Here is a 6,575-nt window from a genome sequence, read left to right as displayed (position 1 = left end):
TAATTACGTTTTAAGTTTCAAGTATAGTCCATTTATTATAACAACTAACAATTAATGTCACTTATTAGTCTATGAAATAAAAATGCAATGTTAAAATTGAGCGATTAATTAGATTAAAAATGAATTTCTTCGCAATTGTGTGTGTGATATCTCACTACTTTGATTTTAATTCCACCAAAAAATAACAAGCAAATCTGAGGAAACGCATTCACGCTGAAATATCTGTTATCTTCCAAACAAGTTCCAAGGGGAAGTGTGATCCTGAGAGGGAATTCTAAGAATAACGGCTTAGTATTAATCTTGGATCAAGATTAAAATATTTAACAAAGAAACAGGAGAAAATTTAGGTTGCTAAGTTCTTTCAAATTATATGAAGTTTTTCAAATGGATAAGATTTGCTTAAAGAAATTACATACTACGCATTCAGCATTGAATGCCTCAATCCTAACTTTCGTCTAGTTGTGTTGATCTTATCATCACTAAATGTAGTTTAACTTGTATTGATGTTCAAACACCCGTGTTTAACATATGAGTCTAAAATATCTTATTTAATTTTAAATACTTTTTACTTCTCATTTCACGGAATATTTAGTTCAACAGTGCTGTAAAACGAAATACCAAGCTATAAAACGACAGTGAATATTGGATTGGACAGTCTGCGTCGTCACGCGTAAGGAATGACTACTTTGAATTTTCCCCTAGACATTTAGATCTATCTTGTATAAAATATCATTAATAGTAATTTGAAATCAGGTGGATACATTTGAAAGGAGTATATTCAGGAATAACCAATGGAATGGATACGATTTATAACAATTCACCTTATTATTTGGAATTGATGGAGAATCACGGACGTGCCAGCACAAATTATTATAATTTGAAATACATTATGTCCTTCACCTTTAATAAAAAACAAGTATGCTTTAAGCAAATTTAATTATCATAAGGTCATTTCATGGGTTATTCATCCTAATAAGTAATACAATGAAGATGTGGTAATGATGTTATAAATTTTAAAAACGTCTAAATACTTTGGCATCCGCAATCAAAGTCTTTGCACCTTCTTCAAAGTGTAGGTTATCCCACAGAAATGTTAAGTTAACAGAAATGTTTAATTATGCTAACTTGTCGATCTATTGCATTTCGATATCTTGATCAATTCAGTCCCAATAAGAATAGCCCCGTACGTCAATTTTAATACGTGTTGGTATTCGTACTGTTTCAGTGTTAGATTGAATCGATAAAACTTGAAACTATCAGTTTGTATATAAATCAGACGGGGTATTTGAACAGCTCTGGAATATGTGCAGCATCTGGCACACGATAGCAATAGATAGCAACCTCCAATGAAGCATTCAACGTTATTAATGTGCCAACTGAAATTCTTCGCAAAAGCAAAATTTTCAGAGCAAAGAAATTTCAAGTAAGATCCATCATAGCTCAAATTGTTCGCTAAAATGATACCAGTGTGATTATTCACCGTTTAACACACACATGCCAAAAAATGTTGCGCCCTGCATGTTAAAAAATGATATGGTATGAACGGTGATGGAAAATAGCGACACATCAAGTCATAGCGGGTTCAATGGGAAAACCTAAAAGAGGAAATCCGTCAATGGAATTCCTTTGATTGAAAAACAACAACGCGGATAAATTTGGAGAGCCTCAACTATGGGGACGGGATAGTTCAGAAATGTCAAGAAATTGATCCGTTGATCAGGAAAGGGTGGGGTTTGTTTAGTCAATCGGTATTCAATGAAGGGTGGGGATGACAAGGAATAGCGGAGAGGATCACAAAAGTTGAAGGACAGTCGGAACATCACTAGTAAATATGATGAACATTGAAGGGGAAAGGCGTGAAAATCTCAAAGTATATAAGGAACGTTTTCGGCTCTCAAAGTCAGTTCAACAAAGTGGTTCACCCCCAACAGTTTCCGTCGGTCGTAAAGGAAAAACAAGAAGGAAATATGAAAACGGTTAGTAAAACAACGTTGACTTAGCTTGATTTTATTGCTCTCATATCGATGTCCCATTACTAGGAAAGTATGATTGACCAAGTTTTACAAAGTTGAAAAATTACGCACCTACCTCCTTTGCTTAGAATTGGGAGCGGTTTGCAAGAAGTATAATCTAAAAAAAAGTACTTGACACAAGATATACATATAATGAGGAAAATTAAAAATGACTTCTAAAAATCTCTAAGAACTAAAATCACTAAAGACCAATGAAAGTTATATTGTTCTCATCATACGTTATATTGCTGTAATCAAAGTTATTAATCTACTTTAAGTATCAATCTCAACATGTTTGCAGCCTATTCGATGTTGACCTTGTTATTATAAACGGTTAATTAGGAATATTAATCTACACGCTCGCGTATTTAACTGGAAATTCACTGTGTCCTAATTAGTTTCGGTACATTTTCCAACATTTTATCCACCCTTTGCTACAAATCAAACACTTTTTGCATAATTATGCCTAAGATGTGCCTCCAGGGTTATGCTCTAGTCTAGTTGAGTCCAATGAAAAATATATGCACGCCTAATTGCTCGTATTGTACTAAAAATACGGACACTATTGTAGTACGGAGAAAAAGCAGAAACAAAATATACCGGGCATGCCACGTAAATAATAAAAAAATAAAAAAACGTATTTCTTGTTTTAAAAAGTTTCCTATACCGCCGAAAACAACTCATTTGGCCTCTTACTCCGGGGTGTTAAACAAATTTAACAATCATGCATCCACGAACAAACATGCCCTTAATAGAGGCAACCTACCCAGGCGGGTATTGAACCCGCGACCTCTCGAAGGACAGGACTTTGCCCCCCCATCACCGAGGCTTGTCTATCTATTATAATATCAACTCTGATAATCTTTTTTTTTTCAGTGCATCACAGTTCTGTTGGGGCTGATAGTCCTTTCGCAAGCTCAGATCTACGCTCCACCCGTGCCAATAAGTATCCCGTCATCGGCATTCATAGGGGTGCCATCAAGGGAGTACGGCCCACCGGCGCCTCCACCACCCCCACCACCTCCACCTCCACCCCCACCTCCACCACCCCCTCCACCCCCGCCGCCCCCTCCACCACCACCTCCTCCTCCTGCGCCCCCAGCGCTGCCCACCGGCTTCTATGCCCCACCCATCTCCGCCCCACCACCGCCTCCACCGCCCCCGCCTCCTCCTCCTCCGCCCCCACCTCCACCTCCTCCCCCAGCACTCCCCCTTCCTCTCCCCACCCCCGTCTTTGCTCCTCAACCTGTGTTTGCTCCTCAACCTGTCTTCGCTCCATCGCCTGCGTTCTTCCAACCTATCGTAGGCATCCCGGCCAGGGAATATGGACCACCAAGGTTCTAAACCAGCAGATGGGTAAGTAGCAGATTGATGGTTAAGCCTCTCATATATTTTTAGTAGCAATATGTTACACTTAAAATTGGTTGTTTCACGTGATATGTGGTGGAACTTTTTTATCAAGAATGGAAGGGATATAGCAGGTTCCACTAATGTGAATATGCAATTCATGTCACACATAAAACAAACTTAGCTGCCAAAAAAATATGTCTGAATATCTTATTACTTTGACGCAGCCCACCAGGATGAAACTATTCTCAGAAAATATGATTTTCTTTTAGTATGTATATTTTGACACAAATATGTTGAATTTACACAAAATTCCAAATGGTACATAGTAATGCGGGAATATTTAATGTATTTTATCAATGAAAAACAGCTGTTGGTCAAACTGTAATTCATCAAAATGAGCTAATAACGGCATTTCTTGAAAAAATATAATGGCGTAAATTAAATATGCCAAATTGATGATTTGTTATTGGTATGTTATAAATTAATGATACGCATTCAGCTGCTACATTTTTTTAAGAAATTTCTGAGGTGTGATATATACCCATTACATTTATTATTCGCACTATTTTACAATTTTATTCGTACTATTTCTATGAGCAATTACTTTTCTATCCCTTTAGGATTTCCTTGGATGCTAAGAAAACCAAACGGCACGGATTTTAATGGGGACATACGATGATCAATGACTGATTCGGAGTGATTCCTGGCTTAAACACAAGGAAGAGGAACCAAGCTAACACAGCAAGGATTCCTTGATTCCAGTCTATGGAAGATTTTACTTCTTCATTGGTTAATAGTCATATTGTTATACAATATTTTAATGGCTGAATAGGCATGAGGATGTATTGGATGTGCAAAGGAACCATCGTCGTCATGACAGTTATACAGACATGATGATTGTTTCGATGTATTTTTTACACTGGTTAAAATAAAGTTTTATAAAAAGAAATTCAATTCGTGTGAGATTTAATCTAAAGACCTTTTGACACAGGAAAAAGAGTTAGTTTATAGCGTACAAGAAATATTATTTTTTTTAGAAAATCCGATTTAACCGCACTATTTATATTCTAAAATGGACTTGATTTATCATAGGGGGACTTCTTAGGGTTGTATGATAAAATAGAAATATACAAATTCGTTTTAAGGTCATCATGGCTTCTTTAGATAGTCCTTATATAAGATTTTGTCCTACGATCACCTTAAACTGGATTTAATAATAAGCTATTTCCTGAATTTGCTCTGGATCATACATCTCCAATCTGTAATGACGTTTTCTAAGTTCCTGTGATCCAATTGTTTCCATAAATCTTCATCAAGAAAAGAAAACATGGGTTATTTACCTCATTTTGGATTCTGATGTTGTTTCTATATTAACACAATTCCTAACAATAGCATAAGACTAATCGTCGACTATTTTTGATTCCAATATAGTTTATAAAGGTTAAGAAAATTGGAAAAATAATGTAGCTATTCCCAAAACATCAATTTTTAGCTGTTCAGCTATCGGAATAGAAAGTGTAATACGACACTTAGCTAGAGACTTATGAGATGTGCTAAACCTATATTGAAATAATGGATAGTATTAGTTGTGTGTAGAGAATAAAAATTATTCCGAATAAAACCCAAAAGAGTTTGGAATCAAAGTAGATTTCATTTTGATTTATTGAAGTTCACCGTTTCGATCTTACAATCCTTTGGTGGTTTTAAAATTACATAATTAGTATTATTATTACTTTTCCTCTTCTATTCTTGACCTTGTTTAATAACTTTTTATGATATTTCTTGGAGTTAAGGTCAATATAAACCAAGTTATAGCCAACGTTTCGATTTATTTAAAATCATCCTCAGGGCTATGAAAGAGAAAACATGAACAATATAAAATACAAAGATGACAACGATATACAATATTATTAGATAAAAATGTTACGATCGCGTTTTTTATACAGTAATATAATTTAAAATATACATATACATATACATATAAGAACAGAATAGAATGTCAAAATTTTTTGTGTATGTGTAAAATGGAAGTCACTAAGTTTCGCCGTCAAACTGCGGTTAGATAAATATGCGAATTTGTCCACAAATAGACGAATTTTAGAAACATGCAAGGAAATACTTATGCAGTAGGTACGGAAAGTGGGAATTTCATAGGTAAAAACCGCTTATCATGTAGATAACCTTTACAGACCACATTTTTGAAACGAATGATCAACCTCCTCTCACCTGCAATCTAGCTTCTACGGGAACAGGATGGAGATAATTTGTAGCGGCATATCCACAAATGAAACACCGCGGAATAGATACATGGAGATAATTTGTAGCGGTATATCCACAAATGAAACACCGCGGAATAGATACATCGCGGGGAAAACTCAAATTGTGCTCATTTTCTTAATCTATATTATTACATTCCGGCAGTTTTTGGAGACCTTGAAGCCATTTTCGGCACCAGTATCCATACAATTCTGTCCCTGTGGAGGGCACCTTAATCGGTAGAATAATATAATAAATAAAAAGGGGTGTTATGGAGGGCCAGAGCATAGTGCCAAATGGCCAAAATCGCATACTTTAATCGCATTTTTCGCGATGTTCCACCACCTCAAAGTTATATTTTCAATACGCCAGCCGAAAGGTATTAAAAACACCTCCAGAAAACGTTTTTTCTTTTTGTCCCTCTCAAGCATATTTTATGAAAACATGCATTAGAAATTTTAAAACCGACGCCATATCTTCTTGTCCCGCTTAAAAGTTCTTGAAAACAATTGGAAATCTGATCCATTAAATAATGTTTCAAATGCCCCAAACCGCATTAAAAAATATGCATTCTTGACCGAGATATTTAAAAAAGAGTGAAAATCGTATTTTCGATCTAGCCGGCCCTCGTGAACATCTAGCCGGCTGGGAGGTTTGTCCTATTTGATCCCAAATCGCATACCCTAAGTACGGGAAAAATCCCGGAGGGTGGACTTTTCACCTCCTCATCCGGCTATGCCCTTTGTAATGAAATCGGTCACACTGATGGTTGGCATGAGAAATTTCATGGCTTTCCGGAATAAAAATGTGAATAGATTAGGCATGTAAGAATAGCAAGTAGTGAGTTTAGAAATGGAGGTCTTTTGATACGAACATTAAATTAGACCGCTTTTCCTCAAGCCAAAACCAAAAAAAGTTTTGCCACGAGCCGATAGAGAGAATAATTTGAAAGTATAG

At 36.0% G+C, this 6,575-nt stretch overlaps 1 long non-coding RNA gene across 1 annotated transcript; it reads left to right on the top strand.

Moving 5' to 3' along the window:
* The first annotated feature begins 3,274 nt into the window (after positions 1-3,274).
* LOC124160951 lies at positions 3,275-4,311 on the top strand. The gene is made up of 2 exons (XR_006865290.1): positions 3,275-3,368; positions 3,983-4,311. It is a non-coding gene; the product is annotated as an uncharacterized LOC124160951 (long non-coding RNA).
* Positions 4,312-6,575: the final 2,264 nt, after the last annotated feature.

The sequence above is a fragment of the Ischnura elegans genome, chromosome 6 (assembly GCF_921293095.1).
Source record: "Ischnura elegans chromosome 6, ioIscEleg1.1, whole genome shotgun sequence".
In the NCBI taxonomy this organism is placed as follows: Eukaryota; Metazoa; Arthropoda; class Insecta; order Odonata; family Coenagrionidae; genus Ischnura; species Ischnura elegans.
The sequence above is the reverse complement of the archived record's forward strand: the minus strand, read 5'-3'. Positions and strand labels throughout refer to the sequence as shown.